Below are 18288 nucleotides of genomic sequence, written 5' to 3' on the forward strand. Positions count from 1 at the left end.
GATCCACCTGCCTCAGTCTCCCAAAATGTTGGGATTACAGGTGTGAGCCACCTTGCCTGGCCAGTCAAGTTTCTTAAACACTCTCTGCCTCAGTTTCTTCACCTATAAACCACAGGCCCCAACCCACAGAGCTGTTGAGGATATATACCAAGCAGGTACTCAGAACAGTGCCTGGCACTGAGGAAGTGCCAGTAAGGGCAGTTGCTGCTATTTGTGCAAATTCTCACATTTGTCATTCTGAACATAACCCTTATAACAAATGAGGTACACAAATGAGTGTTACCTCCATTGAGAGATTTAAAAAGTAAGACTTAGAGAAATGAAGGAATTTGCTCAAAATCATGCAGTTAGTAAGAGACTACATGGAGGGATCCAGTCCTGTTGATGAAATCAGAGTACGGCAATTTTAACTTCTCTCTTATCCGGTCTTTCTTCCCTTACTCACTTCCTGAAAGAGAGAGACAGAGACAGAGAGAAAGTGAGAGATGGGGAGAAAGACAGAAACAGGGAGGAGGAGGGGGAAGTGAAGAAAACACATTAGAGGTAAATAACTTTTTAAGCTGATAAAAAATAACCTTGGCCAAGTGTGGTGGCTCACACCTGTAATCCCAACACTTTAGGAAGCTAAAGCAGAAGGATCACTTGAGCCCAGGAGTTCAGGCCCAGCCTCAACAACACTGTCTCTTAAATAAATAGGGCCGAGTGCAGTGGCTCATGCCTGTAATCCCAGCACTTTGGGAGCCCAAGGCGGGTGGATGATGAGGTCAGGAATTCAAGACCAGCCTAGTCAAGATGGTGAAACCCCATCTCTATTAAAAATACAAAAAAAACTAGCCAGATGTGGTAGCAGGCACCTGTAATACCAGCTACTAGGGAGGCTGAGGCGGAAAATTGCTTGAACCCGAGAGGCAGAGTTTGCAGTGACCTGAGATTGCGCCACTGCACTCCAGCCTGGGTGACAGAGCGAGACTCTGTCTTAAAATAAATAAATAAATAAACAAACAAACATAATTAAATGCACATGAAATGCCACCAGGTCAAACTCTCAGTGGCTACATAATAAGTGGTTAAACCTCTCCGAGCCTCCTAGACCAGGTGCACCTCAATTCCATCTGAGTTTCACTGAGCAGCCTAAATGAAGCAGAAGGCTGGGAGGGAAGGTACCAAATAACCCACCTGAAATGAAGCTCAACTGCGTTTGAATAGTCTATCTAGTCTAAGGCTCAGGAGTGGTGGCGTGATGAATATGGGTGATAAGAGAAGAAATGCAAACCCATATAACATTTTTTTCCTTTCCATCTTTGAATTGCCTTACAATTTCCCTTGGGAAAAAAATTTTTTTATCTTGTAATTCTTATTTTTCTTTCCTTCACTTTTTCATTTCCAGAATTGCCACGGTTCTGGTTGAAATATCAGAATGACAACCATGGATCTTCTACAATGCCACCCTCAGTCTCTCTGCAATTGTAGCAAAGGGAAAAACAACACCACTAAGGCTGCCAGTCACAATATTTACCCATGCCGGAGTTTTGTTTGTTTTTGGTGGAGGATGCAGAGAGTTGATAAAGGAAAAGCAAAACTCCTCTGTGTCAAAACACAAGCTGAAGATGATTTCCTTTTCCACTGCCCTTGTATCAAATATACACAAATCCAGAGCAGCCCTGGGCCCAAGGAGTGTTTATGGTTCTGCTCAGCCATAAACATGCCAGCCTTCAAAACATACACAGACACCCGGACATCAAACAAACAAGGTAGTTCCAGAAAGGATATATCGACTTTTGACGTCTAATGCTCTGGGTGAAATAACTTTGTTTCCCCTAAAAATAGATAAACTAAAATAAATCTAAGAGTGTTCCACAGCAATGTAGCCAGCCATTTCTTCCTGTGACTCAGAGCAACCTCATAACTTCTTTTTGATAATAACTACGGACCAAGAACTCGAGCTTTTTGGTGGAATGACTGATATCCTCTTCATACCAGCCTTGGTGAGGAATGTAAAATGATATCCTTTTGCAGATAAGGAGACTGAGTCTCAAAGAGGTAAATAACTGTGTAGGTTTGCATAGCTTGCCACCAGCATTTGGAGCCTGGTGTGTGAAATTCTGTAGGGTGAGGTCTAAGAAAATGGTCCCACGATCTCAGCACACTGCAACCTCTGCTTCCCTGGTTCAAGCGATTCTCCTGCCTCAGCCTCCTGAGTAGCTGGGATTACAGGTGCATGTCACCATGCCTGGCTAATTTTTTCTCTTTTTAGTAGAAACAAGGTTTCACCATGTTAGCCAGGCTTGTTTCAAGCTCCTGACCTCAGATGATCTGCCTGCCTCGGCCTCCCAAAGTGCTAGGATTACAGACGTGAGCCACCACGCCTGGCCGAAACACAATAATTTTAAAAATTCAAAGTTGGCATACTTTTAGACAGCTAAAATTAAAAGATCATCAATACCATGTGCTGGCAAGGATGTTAAATAATGGAAATCCACAGGTTACTCATGGTAACATAAACTGGAAGAACTGGAGGCAGGGCACAATGGCTCACACCTGTAATTCCAGCACTTTGGGAGGCTGAGGAGGGCGGATCACTTGCAATCAGAAGTTCAAGAACAACCTGGGCAATACGGTGAAACTCCACCTATATTTTAAAAATACAAAAAAAAAATAGCTGGGCATGGTGGCATACACCTGTAATCCCAGCTATTCAGGTGGCTGAAGCAGGGGAATCACTTGAATCTTGGAGGGAGAGGCTGCAATGAGCCGAGATTGTGCCACTGCACTCCAGCCTGGGCGACAGATTGAGACTCCTTCTCAAAAAAGAAGTATTTTATTGGGATTAGAAAAATGCACAGTCTATGATCCAATCCTATAATTCCACCCTGGGGTATACCCTAGAGAAATGAAGATACATATATACCAAAAGACATATATGGCCATAATGACAGTATCATAATTCATATTAGTCCAAACTATAAGAAACACAAATATCATCAAAAGTAGGACACATGAATAAATGTAGATATATGTATGCTCTAATATTATACAGAAATCAAAATGGGCCAGGCACAGTGGCTCACACCTATAATACAGTACTTTGGGAGGCCTCAATGGGCAGATCACTTGAGGCCAGGAGTTCACAACCAGCTTGGATAACATGGCAAAATATTGTCTCTAAAACAAAAAAAAAAGAAAACACAAAAGGTCGCCAAGGATGCCGGCACACGACTGTAGTCCCAGCTACTAGGGAGGCTGAGATGGGAAGATCACTTAAGCCTGGGAGGTCAAGGCTACAGTGAGCTGTGACTGCACCAATGCACTCTAGCCTTGACAGCAGAGCAAGACCTCATCTCAAAATAAAATAAATAAAATAAAATAAAAATGAATGAACTATGGCTACATGTAACACGGACAAATCTTAATACAATGTTGAGGAGATGAAGCCAGGCACAAAAGAATCCATACTAAGTGGAATCTATCTGTACAAAGTTCCAAAATAAGCAAAACTGATCAATGGGGATAGAGGTCAGAAAATGGTTACTAGGGAATGAGCATACCTGGTTGCTATCATTGTTTTAGTTCTTTTTTTTTTTTTGAGACAAAGTTACGCTCTTGTTGCCCAAGCTGGAGTGCAGTGGCGTGATCTTGGCTCACTGCAACTCCACTTCCCAGTTTCAAGTGATTCTCCTGCCTCAGTCTCCCAAGTAGCTGAGATTACAGGCATGCACCACCACGCCCAGCTGATTTTGTAGAATTGAGGTTTCACCATGTTGTTCAGGCTGGTCTTGACCTCCTAACCTCAGGTGATCCACTCGCCTTGGCCTCTCAAAGTGCTGGGATTACGGGAGTGAGCCACCGTGCCTGGCCTAGTTCTTGATTGAGCTTGCATTACCCACATGAGCTGACTTCGTGATAACTCATCCACTATGATTTATGCCCTTCTCTATCAAACGATCTCCCACTCCCTCCCTCTTCCTCTCTCTTAAAAAAAAAAAAAAAGTAGGGACATTCATAAAACCTTAAAGTCTAAATCAAGTTTTTGAGACTTACACAGGAAAAAATAGGTACATTCTAAACTTAGCTCAACATTCTTTTTTTTTTTTTGAGACGGAGTTTCGCTCTTGTTACCCAGGCTGGAATGCAATGGCGCGATCTCGGCTCACGGCAACCTCCGCCTCCTGGGTTCAGGCAATTCTCCTGCCTCAGCCTCCTGAGTAGCTGGGATTACAGGCACGCGCCACCACACCCAGCTAATTTTTTTGTATTTTTAGTAGAGACGGGGTTTCACCATGTTGACCAGGATGGTCTCGATCTCTTGACCTCGTGATCCACCCGCCACAGCCTCCCAAAGTGCTGGGATTACAGGCGTGAGCCACCGCGCCCGGCCTAGCTCAACATTCTTAACATGCAGGAACAACTCTATGGAGAAATCCCTTCACCCGCCAATGTTCAACTCAGCAACATTTTAAACTCTATTCACATCCAATAAAGACCTGCTTATTATGCTATCAAAAAGGCATGCATACAATCCATCTCAAGAAGAGGCTTACCTGCACACTACCTAGGGCTTACTGCAATGACAAAGTCATTTCATGTCCTGACCAAAAATAGCCTGAGACTAGGTGAAAACTGGGCATTCTCTGCAGTAGTTCTTAAGAGAAGCTGGGGTTAGTGTGGGCTTAAATGTCCTTATCCGCATGGTTAGACTTAACTTTCAACAGGCAGAAGACAACAGAGTTCTGGGTCATATGGCCATGTATCTGACATTAAAAGCTGATGCTCACAGTGCTCATGAGCAAAAATACACGTTTAGCCAGGTACAGGAGCTCAGGCCTGTAATCCCAGCACTTTGGGAGGCTGAGGCAGGAGGATCATTTGAGGCCAGAAGTTCGAGACCAGCCTAGCTAACATGGTGAAACCCTGTCTCTACCAAAAATACAAAAATTAGCTGGACACAGTGGTGTGCGCCTGTAGTCCCAGCTGCTCAGGAGGTTAAAGCCTGAGAATCACTTGAACCTCAAACGCAGAGGCTGCAGTGAGCCAAGATCATCCCACTGCACTCCAGCCTGGGCAACAGAATGAGACTATATCTCAAAATAAATAAATAAATAAATAAATAAATAAAACACACTCACACACACTCACACACACACACACACACACACATACATACACACACTGTGTCCCTTTGTCCAGTATAGAAAGAAAATGCTTCTTACAACTGCCAAAGCCTGAATGAGTTCTAAAACTCTCTGGAAGTCTCTGAGGGGCACAGTTGCTTCAAAAGATACAAATCCTGGGAGTCTGAACTAACTTCGTTTCACAGCCCCTTCATTTGGTTAAATTTCAAAACTGTATCAGGCTCACCTCAGGCTTACTGCGTTCAGACCTTCCCTGATCTCTCCTTCCTCTCTGTTGAATCCTTTGTCTTCTACTCCCTTAGGACATTGTTCCTCTTCTACTTGTCCTTTACTCAAGCTGTCTTGATCCTCTTAGCTATACAATGATTTAATTCAGCACAAAGAACATCACTTTTCTACCCATCACTGATTCCCCAAGGCAAGGCACTATATCTGTGCACAATAAGTGAGTTAACAGTCTTTTTTGTTGTTCTGGTTTTTGTTTTTTGAGACAGGGTCTTGCTCTGTCACCCAGGCTGGAGTGCGGTGGTGCAATCACAGCTCATTGCAACCTCTGTCTCCTCAGTTCAAGATCCTCCCATCTCAGCCTCCTGAGTAGCTGGGACTACAGATATGGGTCACCATCCTGGCAATTTATTATTATTATTATTATTTTTATAATAGAGATGAGGTCTCCCTATGTTTCCCAGGCTAGTCTCAAACTCCTGAGTGCAAGTGATCCTCCCATCTCAGCCTCCCAAAGTGCAGGGATTACAGGTATAAGGCACCATACCCATCCTAATGTCTGAATAGACAAATGAATAAATTCTCTTTTAATCCCAGCAACAACAGAGACAAGTATCTTTCTGTTCTTGTCAAACCAATGACTGCAGCTCTGTACCTTTCAGGAGTGATTTAAACTTCCCAGATGAGTTTTTAGCCAGTTAAACTGATTTTCCTTTGAGCCTGGATTCCTCATGCGGAAAGGCTCCCAGAAAAGCTTGACTAGATAAGAAAAAAGTGATGTCTGGACAATTCTGCTTTAGCTTCCCGCTAGGAAAACCTCCAGCTATTTCACTGAACCTCATACAACCAAGTCATAGTTCACATTTCACAGATTCCTCACCAGAGTTTTGACATCTAGGGAGAAAAGAACTGGGGAAGGGTGGGCAGACATCTGACTATAGAGTGGTTTCTAATATAGCAATTAGTACAAACAATTCCAAGAAAACTAGGATGTCACTGGTCCCTGTGGTCACCAAACAAAAAGGATGTGTGTCCTACGGAAGGACACCCAAGAGGTGAAAAAGTGCCCAATCCTAATGAAATGATAATAATTTTTCCTATAATCAGAGAGGAGAAAGTCATCCAGACTTGAAGCTAAAATTATAAATCTTATTGTCCACACAAATTGCACAAGATTTCCCTTGAGCAGAGTGCAGAGAGGTGGGCTATTGGTACCCTTGCTTCTTTTCAACCCTTCCATTTCTCTCTGTAATTTCCCCACCTTTGTTTCCATACAATTTCCCCATCCTTGCTCGTATATGGCCGCAAAGAAAAATTCTGAGATATGAGTTGAAATGCCCCAGGTAATAGATTCCGCCCTTGTCTATTAATAAGACATCACTCTTATTAACTTTATGTACCTGGCTCTAAGCTATAAGCTCATCTGTCTTTCCTATGCTATAGGCAGTACAGAGCACCAGCCAGCCTGAAATGGCAGGCATACAAATATTGATATGCCAAATGATAAATAAGTGAATTTGCTTTCAACTAACATGAAATCCCAAAATAATCTTTGAATTTCCATGACACCATTCATCTAGGGATAAGAGGGGAAGGCAGAAGGGGGCATTCCTGCGTCCGTCTGGTATACTCCTGCAACAGGCTATTCCCACTTACTGCAATGCATTAAAGATAGGACAAACAGCCAGGAAACGAACTGGTCTCTGTCCAGTCAAAGAATTAGTCAACACAAATCTACAGAAAGAAGTCACCCTGAGCTTAGTACTACCTACTCATAATGCATTTCCCCTCACCTCTTTGGATTCATTCTGTTATTCATCCCTTCCCTTCCTAGGTGGTAACTGCAACTGTTATTTTTAACTCCAGTTCCTTACGCAATACTGAAGATGCATAATTGAACTGTACACTGTTAACTGAATAGATGATCAGGATAACAAAGAGTCCTCATGTAAATTAAGGAAAACATGTTAAAAATCCACTGAAAAATCATTTGTGTATTCAACACAGAAATACCCTTAAATACATGCTATACAGGGTATCTTAGAAAATAATATTAAAATGGAACCCTCTTGGAGAAACTAATGATTTATTTTTAAAGGCCTAGTGCCTAGATAGTGCCTTGCCAAGGCATTCTACAGAAAACAGGGATCCTCGCATTCACTGCAGTCATGAGGTGAACTGATGCCACAGAACCACATCCATTCTTTTCATTTTACACATTTTAAGAAACAAACTTTCCAATGAAGACAGACTCCATTCTTCTTCCCCCTAACCTTCCTGTCAGGCTTCCCTTAATAAAGTTTCTGCCAGATAAACATCATGAATGTTCCATTGTGCTGAGAAGAAAGCTGACAGCAAATTGCTTGGTTACAGCTAAGAGTCTGGGAGCCACCTGAGCAAATCAGCTAAGTGCTTTGGAAAAAGCTATTTCCAAATTGGGACAGTCTCCATGAAGTGACTAGGCATGGTATTCATGAAGAGGTGGTTTGTCTCCTCCTATCGTCATATCACTAGTTTCAAGATAAGAAGAAAGCATATTTGGACTGTTTGTTCATATGGACATTACTCTGAATTGTATTTTTCAAGTGTACTCAAGTTCTATCAGGAGCTACACACACAACAAATGTACTTTGCAACTCTGTTACTTAGGAAGATCAACTTCTTACATGAAAACATCCATTAGAAAGTCATGACACAGGCCAGGCATGGTGGTTCATGCCTGTAATCCCAGCGCTTTGGGAGGCCGAGGTGGGTGGAATGCTTGAGGTCAGAAGTTCAAAACCAGTCTGGCCAACATGGTAAAATTCTATCTCTACTAAAAATACAAAAATTAGCTAGGCACGATGGCGCATGCCTGTAATCCCAACTACTCGGGAGGTTGAGACATGAGAATCGCTTGAACACAGGAGGTAGAGGTTGCAGTGAGCAGAGATCATGCCACTGCACTCCATCCTGGGCAACAGAGCGAGACTCTGCCTCAAAAAAAAAAAACAAAAAGAAAGACAAAGAAAGTCACAACACAATGAGCAGAGAAATTTGGTTTTATCTCAAGTGCTGGCAAAAAAAAAGGGAGGGGAAAGTTAAAACAGTATAAGTATTTTTTAAAATACTGCATATAAAATAATGAAGTTATTTGTTCAGAGAGTTCTACTGTTAAAATAATGACAATCTGACCAGGAGCAGTGGTTCACACTTGTAATCCTAGCACTCTGGGAGGCTGATGCGGGTGGAATGCCCGAGCTCAGGAGTTCAAGACCAGCCTGGCCAACACAGTGAAACCCCAGCTCTACTGAAAAATAAGTGAGGCATGGTGGCATGCGCCTGTAGTCCCAGCTACTCTGAGGCAAGAGAACTGCTTGAACCCGGGAGGCAGCAGTTGCAGTGAGCCAAGATTGTGCCACTGCACTCCAGCTTGGCGACAGAGCAAGACTCCATCTTAAAAAATTAATTAATTAGTTAATGACAATCTATTGTAGGATGGGCAGTTTGCAAATTTTCCATAATAATTCTTATATGATTTTAAAAGGGCCCTATGCCAACTCCTTTAATATGCACTATTTTAGTTGAAATATCACAACACTCCCAAAACAGGAGAAAATTTATATAAAAACAGACAGCTTTTCTTGTTTTATACATCTATTTATCTCAATATTTGGCACAATGCCAGGGATAGAGTGGTATTTAGTGAAATCTGTTAACTGAGAGCTTTTCTTGCTTTACACATCTATTTATCTCAATATTTGGCACAATGTCAGGGATAGAGTGGTATTTAATGAAATCTGTTAACTGAAGGTCAACACTTTTTCATATGTTAGACAAATACACTCATAATGATTAAGAAATTTGTCTGAGACCACAAGGCTGGAAAATGACTAAGCCAAACTTCCTGTGAGAGGCAGTGAATCAGATTCCTGAATCCTGCCATGTAACCACTCTGTGAGTCTAGCCCTTTTAATATAATTGTTAAGGGTGTTAACATTAATCTTTATTGCATCACATTTCTGCAAAGAAGCTTTGAGCCACCATCCTGAAGACTGAAAAACCAACACAATTTTCACCCATTAAGCATGGAAACTCCCCTGCTCTGTCTTTCAATAGCCTGTCCCTGTCTCATTCACAGTGTACCTCTGCCCCCAGTAATTACCTTAGCGTCAGAGATCCACAGGGAAACAAAAAGAATATTAAGACTTGAGAGAAGCCAAACCACTCACTCCCTGAAGTAAGGCAGCTCTGTGAGAGGAAGTCACCTTCCTACTGATATCAAAATCAGACCTTACAAAGGAGAAAGAAAGATCATCTGAAATCACCTTGACACTCCAAACAGGGACTTACATCTGTGGGTCAGAGAGTGAACGAATTGGAGAACAACTCTTCATACGACAGGGTATGAGTCACTGGTTTCTTTCTTACAGAAATACAAAGAAAGGTATAACCTTTTATATATCTTGCTGGAAGCCAGGAGGACAACCATATCTTTCATTTACTCCCATTCTCATACCTCCATGAATTGTCCACAAGTTATCACCAGAGAGCATCTGGTTCTCTTTTCAAGGTGGGGCTCTCTACCTTAACTTCCACTCCTCTCCAAACTTCAGGCTGTTTACCACTAACTCCATTCAGACAGATTTTTTGAGCAGTTGCATAACTTTATCTCCCTAAAGAGAATCCTTAAGTATCATGCAAATCCTCAGGTGTATCCTGGGTTCACTTTCAGGGGATTCCCTGAGGATGCCCCTTTTTGATGTTCTTCAGCCTTAGGAAGCCACCCCCAAGTCCAACAGATATACAGTCCCCTTCTGATGGATGTCCAGGCCACACAAGAAATGGAAAGAATTTCAGTAAGAAACTCTTCTGGAAACTATATGCATATGCATATCTACTTCCGGGTGCTGATGATACCATGGACTCTTTCTGCTTTTTGTTTGTTTGTTTGTTTTGAGACGGAGTTTCACTCTTTTTACCCAAGCTGGAGTGCAATAGCGCGATCTCGGCTCACCGCAACCTCCGCCTCCTGGGTTCAGGCAATTCTCCTGCCTCAGCCTCCTGAGTAGCTGGAATTACAGGCACGCACCACCATGCCCAGCTAATTTTTTGTATTTTTAGTAGAGACGGGGTTTCACCGTGTTGACCAGGATGGTCTCGATCTCTTGACCTCGTGATCCACCCGCCTCGGCCTCCCAAAGTGCTGGGATTACAGGCATGAGCCACCGCACCCGGCCCTACCATGGACTCTTTCATAAAAACAAACACATTGGCCAAAGCCCCAAGGCATAATTAGCCTTGCTCTAAAACTTTCCTAAGTGGCCAGAATCTACTGCATATATTTTTCTTAGCCAAGAAACAGATGTAGAGCATAAATTATTTTCCACTGAGTACCTTCAAAACAGATGCAACTATTTGGTAAATGTTCCATCTGCCGAGAGCATCCATTGTCAATGGAGACTAGGCACACAAACTCTGAGGTTCATTCAATTTAGTGTTATAAGAAACTTCCATCATTTGCATTCCAGCCTCATGACTTTTGCCACATATGGGTACCACTTCTACTATTCCACTTTAGCCTTTTTAAACCACTTTCTCTTCATGTAACTAAATGTATTTAAATGAAAACTTTATATCATCTCTAGGAACAGACATACAGAACCAGCTGCCATAAAAATAAAGTAACTAAAAGCAAAAACAACGAAAGCAAAATCATGCCATTAAAAGGTATGGTCTCTGTATTAGAAAGGAAAACTGGCAACTGTGAGGGGGTGTTGAAGACATATTAACACTTAATAGAGACTTATTTGATGTTATCTCAAGAACTGAGAAAGGATTAATAGAGGAGGAGGAAAGCAATGAATTTGAATTGAGGCAGGAACTCAAGTGAGAAAACAAAATCTGAGGGCTCTATTTCACCTGCTTTTTTGTTTATTTATTTATTTGGTTTTGTTTGTTTGTTTTTGAGATGGAGTCTCACTCTGTTGTCCAGCCTCTGTCTCCCAAGTTCAAGCAATACTCCTGCTTCAGTCTCCCTAGTAGCTGAGATCACAGGCATGCGCCACCACACCCAGCTAGTACTTTGTATTTTTCGTAGAGACAGGTTTCACCAAGTTGGCCAGACTGGTCTTGAACTGTGACCTCCAGTGATCTGTCTGCCTCCTACTCCCAAAGTGCTGGGATTACAGACGTGAGCCACAGCACTCGGCCATTCACCCTCCTCTTTACACTGCTTCCTATGGGCCACTTCTCAGAGATATAAGATGGTACCAAAGCCACAACTTAGGGTAAATAACCAAGTGGAGTGTGGCTTCTCCTCAAAACATCCATGTATAAGATAGAGTCAGTAGTGTACCTATTTCTATTTTCTAACCTTCTTCCCACAAAAGATTTTGGACAGCAAACTAAGAGTACATTTGCTAGCATCTCAGACACAAAACAGGTGGCAAATGATGGCACTGCCAAAACACCCCATGGTAATTCCCATACAGCAAAAACCCTCTGAATTGGAAATACTAACAGAAGGTACAGTGTTTTACCAAGATACAAAAAAACAGTAAGGTGTTCTCTCTTCTGCAAGATTGACTTTCAATATCTAAAAATTACACCAAAATAATAAACCTTAGATGTGTCCATCTATTTGGTTTTTTTAATCACAGAAATCTCTGCCACCTTATGGAATTCTAAAATTTCTTCATCTTGTGACGGACAAAAAGAGAAAGGGCAACTATTGGGAAGCTGGGGCAGGTGGATTGCTTGAGCCTAGAAGTTTGAGGTCACAGTGGACTTGAGAGCACCACTGCACTCCAGGATTGGTTGGGGGGCAGGGGGAATGGGGGTGAGGCCAAAGCCTAGAGATTATGGCCATTGAAATAAAATAGGTTTGTGATCAAACCCCATTGCTGCTAATTATTAGGCATCAGCTTGCTCATCTGCAAGTGGGGATAATCTGTTTTAGGTGGTTTTGAAGATCAAATGAGGCAATGTACATAAAATGTCTGGCATAGTACTGTATGTCATATTGCACGTCTGGCATACAGTCGCTTCTCCCTAAAATCCATGAAACCTATTAAATTGGTTTTTTTAATCCATGAAATTAATATTCCTTTAGCATGTACTCTTTTTCATATACCAAATAGTTAATATACAGTAACCTTTGTCTTAAATGCCATACGTCTACTACTTCATTTAATCTCACAGAAGTCTATGAAGTTGGCACTATCATGATTTCCATTATACAGATGAGAACACTGAGGCACAAAGAGGCTCAGCAACTTGCCCAGAGTCACAGGGTTAGTGGACAGTAGAGCCAGGATTCAAACCCAGGTAATCTGCACCATAGCACATATTCCTAACTACCCATACCATGGTACCTTTGAAATGCTGGAGAAGGTAGACAGAGTGATAGACGGATAAACAGCTATGTGATAAAACAGCATAGTAAAATGTCAGTGGCAGAATTTAAGTAATGGGCATACAGGTGTTTGCTATTAAATTCTTTCAACTTCCTTGTATGTTTAAAATTCTTCATAATAAAACACTGGGAGGAGAGCAAGGAAGAGCCCAGAGTGTCATTTACTCCTCAACAATGGAAGCGCACTTTAAAAAAAAAAAAGGCTATGCCAATAATATGCCAAAATCCTTTCAGGGTGAAAGGATTTCCCCACCCCCACCTACCTCCCCTCCAGAAAGTTTCCTAGTTAAACTCTATAGGCCACAGAATCAAGTTATAGGTTGCCCCAACTGGGGCCAATGGCTGAGAAAGAGAGAGAAGCAAATGGACTGTAAAACTGGGTCCTCTGCCAGCTAAGCTAGAGAAACCATCTCCCAACTGAAAGTGTTAATGGAAATGCCAGGCCAAAGCAGTTGACAGGAAACATTTCTTGACACTGTACATGCAAACAGATACGGCTTCGTCCACAAAGACAAAGAATGCAGTGGTCCAACCAGGCCTGTCTTTAAGTACTGGCAAGCAACCAAGGCAAGTTAACAGATTTCAATTTCTCAGGCTCTGTAGATGAGTACCAGCTCTTAAAGGCCTCCCAGGGGATGGGAGAGAGGGAAGAGTGAGGAAGGGGATTTCATCCAGGTGAAGCTGAGCCAGCAATTAAAGGAGAGGAAGGGTGAGTCTGCAGCGACACTGCCCACCCCACTGAAGGTGGGGTCAAGGAGGAAACTGAGGCAGTACTCTCAAAGGAGATAGGTTGTATCTTTCATAAATGTTCCTATGGCTGGTGCTGTACAGACTGTAAAGAGATAAACCCTTGAACTGAAAGCCTGACACCTTCTAGAATGGATCTAAGGAAAGTAAGTAAGTTAGAGAGAGAAATGGAAAGAAAAACATGGTAAGAAAGGGGATTACACTTTAGGCATGTTCATATACAGTTGGCAAAAGTGAAAAATGATGCATCTTTTTGAAAGGGCAATTTGGCAATATCTAACAAAAACAGAAATGTGCTCACCTTTTGAACCAGAAAAGTCTGCTACTGGGATTTTATTTTACAAATACAATTATATGCGCATAAAGATCAAAATACAAGGATATGTCAATCATTCCAGCATTATTTGTAAAAACAAAAGGCTGGAAAGAAACTTAATGCTCATCAGCAGAGGACTGGCTGAATGAATTACACACAAAACACTGATTTAAAGGTGAACTTCAAGTCATTGAAAAGAATGGAATCCATCTTGGTGTTGATGAAAAAAGAGCTCTAAAATACAGTTGTAAATGTTAAGTGGAAAAAAGGAGCAGAAACTCATATATACATATCATTTTTAAAATGAGGCGTGTGTGTATATGTGCACACATTCTCTATATAATATACTCACACTATTTTTTGTAAAGGAGAGTGAGAGAGGAGGGGAAACAAGTATACTTGTATATGTATAAACTTGTATACTGTATAAACAATTCTAGAACAAGAAACTGGAGAAGTCAGGAGATTAGAGACTTTTCACTTTATACCCTTTTATATTGATTGAATCTTTTATTCTACACACGTTTTTTCCACTAAATTAAATACACATGAATATTCTACATCAGACCATTTAAAATAATCCTTTATTCATAGAAAATGTAATGCTTTATTTGAAATTTAGTCATAACATCTCTGTGAGCTTGATGCAATTAAATCTTTACCATGTGCTAAACATGTGATGAGACTACCTAAAATGCAAGGTAGGCAGACAGCATATTTGTAGACCCAGTTTTACATGGTATATAATTAAATGAAGAACTTGCTACATAATTTGCTGTATTAGGAACATTTAACAAAAGGCTAACACCCAGCTCAAAGTAATTCAAGTAAAAGAGTAAAGTTATTATCACACTGAGGTCCTTCACAGAACCCAAAGGAAGAACTGAGGCGGGTCTGGAGAACAAGGGAAGTGAAGACCTGAACACCGTGGGGAGTCTCTCTCCATCTCCATGCTTTCATTTCCTCTCACTGTACAGTAGCTTCTTCCGCATGCCACAAAATACGGTTCTCACAGTTCCCAGCTGTTATCTGTAACCATTGCACCAGGAGCAGAGGTATCTGTCAAGCTTGGAATTAGTGGTATTTTGGCTGGTATGGCTCTATGTTGTGGGACGGGGGGTGGCTATCCTGAGCATTATAGAATGCTTATCAACATCCCTGGCCTCCACTCCCCCTCCTCCTAGTTTCAATAACCAAAAATATCTCCAGATACTGCCAAGTGCTCCCTATGGGGACAAAATTGCCACTGACCTGGGAGAAACTGAACTGCTTGCTTATTCACCTTCCTAAGTGCTGAGGAAGGGCTCTGACTGCCTAGCTTTTGGCTCAAATGTGGCCGAATAACTAGAGCATGCTTGCACTCACAAGGTGACCCCTTCATAAGCTTATGGTCTGGGGAGAGAGTTGCTGCTGTTTACCACTGCTACTGGACTTTCCCCAAACCCTCTAAGTCAGTGCTGTGTAACAGAACTTTTTGCAAGAACACATCCGTCATGCTCTGTCCAATACAGCAGCCACTAGTCATATGTGGCTATTAAGCACCTGAAATACAGTTCCTATTAGCAAAGAACTGCATTTTATAAATTTTTATTTGACTTTAATTAAATTTAAATAGGCACACGTAACCCTCAACCACCTAACAAAACAGCACAGCTCTAAGTATTAAGAGCATTCAAGCTCCTTTAGAACAGTTGCCAGCATACAGTGGGGGCTTAATAAGTATTTGTTGAATAAAGGAATGAATATGGTTGGGCACAGAGTCTTGGGTGGTGAAAATCATTAAACCAACTCAGATGGTTTCACCCATAGGAAAATTGGGAACTCAATGACAAAGGATCAGAAACAGAAGCAACCCAGTGTCCACCAACAGATGAATGAATAAACAAAATGAGATGTGCACACATGGTAGAATATTTATTAAACTCTAAAAAAGGAGAATATTTTGACACATGCTACAATGTGGAGGACCTTGAAGACATTTTGCTAAGTGAAATATGCTGATCATAAAAGCACAAATATTATATGAGTCCACTTACATGAGGTACCTAGAATAATTATATTCACAGAGCTAGAGAGTAGAATGGTGGTTGCCAAGTGTTGAGGGTACCAGGAAATAGGGACTTAATGTGTAATGGATAAAGAGTTTCAGTTTGGGAAGATGAAAAGGCTGTGGAGAGGGATGATGGTGATGGCTGCACAACAATGTAAACGTAACCAATGGCACAGAACTGCACACACAAAAGTGGCGAAAATGGTACATTTTATGTCAGGTATACTTTATAAGTTTGTTTAAAAAAACAAAGAAAAAAGAATCATGAAAGTTTAATATGGTATGGTGGACTGAATCACTGCTCACAATTCTTTACAGTATCCCTATACTCCAGAAACAAATGGAACAAACCTGAACCCAACCCAACACTCTAGAGCTAACAACAGCCAACCCACACCCTGAGTCAAGCCACCCTACAAAGCTGTGACTGAGAGAATGAGATCCTTCTTGTCGCAGGTTAGAGGTTCTGAGGGAGTTTGTTATACAGCATGTTTACACCAAGAGTCAGATACATTAAGTCTCAATGGTCATGGCTTTGCCACCAAGAGAATATTCAGGGAATAATGAATACTTGCCACAGTGTGCTTAAGGATCAGCTGCATTCCAAAACTATAGATAGATAAATTTAAGAAAAAAACCATAAACTATATAATTTGATGAATCATTATTTAAAAGGCCCACAAGGCCTCAGATCCTTGAAGAAGGTGGGTCCAGTGTAGAAATGTGCTCCATTCCTTAAGGGTCTATGGCTTATGGTCTTAAGTGATGTTGAGCCTGAAAAAAAACAAACCCTGGCACCTCTCATAACTCATTATCATCTCTGGAGACCATCTGATTCTAAAGAGATGCAATTTGAAATGCTCCCTGAAGCACTTCAGGCCTCAGCATTTTCATTGTTAAATTTCTCCTTTCAGCAGTCCCTGGCAATCACTCCAAGCTGGCAGCCAGCATACTCTACTGTCTGCAATCCTCCATCCAGGAAGGAAATAAAATCTACATCCAAGTCAAGCAGATATTTTCATGCAATTCAAAGAAACCAAACTATGAACAATCTGAGGGCTCACAGGAGCCCTGTTATCATCTACAAAGATTCCTGAAGCAGACTCGGGCACATCATCACTTCCACAAGACACAGAAGCCTTCCTGCATCCCGCTGAGAGAAGCCTTCCTGCATCCCGCTGAGTGAAGCCCTCCCAGCTTCCTGCCTGACACACTTTCCTGGACTTTAACCAGCTCCACTTCCCTCCACCTCTGTACAGTGACCAAGGACCTGAGCTAGTTAAGATTTTTATTTTTCCTAAGAAGCAAACTTCTTACCCTGTTTTACCCCAAGAGCTCAATATAGTTTCCTCTTGGGCACACTTAATAATCATGTTGTACCTCAGCAAAAAGGAGCAGATGATAAAATCAAAAGGCAAATGGGACAAGCTCTTAGCCAGAGGATGAGAGAAACAGTAAAGGGGAACAGACTATTCTAGGAAATAAGAAAGGAGGTACTTGGGCAAGGCTTGTTCAGCCCACCTCCCTCCAGCCTGGCAGCCTAACTGGTCCCTAATTCTGCCACCTCACATTGCAAAGCAGTTCTTATCTCTCATTTGAAAAACTGACAGGGACCGAGGACAGCAGACAGGAAGTCCACACACACTAGCAGCAGACAAAGAAAGTGAAGGAGAGAAGACCATGGAAAGAGGTTTATGACATAAAGCCATTGTTGCTAATTCAAAGGAGCAGAGACTGTACTTCAGAAAATGTTCAGCAGAAGAAATTTTGTTGCTTAACTGGTGATTTTAAATATTTTCTGATGCAGTCACGTTCCTATGTCTAAGACATATGCCTGTGACATACGTATGTTTCTTCCCTTATTTAAAGTATAATAAATTACTTTAATTAGGTATTCCTTTTTGTTTCTATTATGTAACCTTCTTCCGGGCAGCAGGCACCATATGATCTTTACTTGGTTGGAGCTATTTTGCTTCCTAATTTTTATTTACAGTTTCTATTCTGTCCAAAATATCACACATTTTTGCTAAAATCATTATGATCCTCCCTGAAGGGGTAGGATGGGGTGAGATCAGCTGCTAACAATAAGAATAATGATGAAGGACAACAAGGGGAAAAATATCAAGAGAAGCAGTCAGATAGATACTCAACTACTCACGGTCAACATTTACTAAGCATATATACACATACACTCAATCCTCAGACAACCCAAAAACATGTTTGTTTTACAAGCATACACTCAATCCTCAGAACAACATTAAAACATGTTTATTTTATATGTGGAAAATAAGCTCAAATGAGTTCTGGCAACTTGAACAAAGTCAAACATATGAAAGACAGTGGTGCTCCTATGAAAGCCAGAGCCAATCAATCAAGTCTTGTTCTCCAAACCACTTTAGTATACTACCCTCAGTGCATACCAAAT

The 18288-nt window shown here is 41.5% G+C and overlaps 1 protein-coding gene across 14 annotated transcripts in view; it reads right to left on the reverse strand.

Annotated features, from left to right (window-relative positions):
• Positions 1 to 18288, reverse strand: part of MAGI1 (membrane associated guanylate kinase, WW and PDZ domain containing 1) — a 677859-nt gene that overhangs the window by 593156 nt on the left and 66415 nt on the right. The gene's annotated exons all lie outside the window — the stretch shown is intronic.

This window comes from Aotus nancymaae, unplaced genomic scaffold (assembly GCF_030222135.1).
Source record: "Aotus nancymaae isolate 86718 unplaced genomic scaffold, 86718_ANA_hifiasm-v0.15.2.pri h1tg000067l, whole genome shotgun sequence".
NCBI classification, from domain to species: domain Eukaryota; kingdom Metazoa; phylum Chordata; class Mammalia; order Primates; family Aotidae; genus Aotus; species Aotus nancymaae.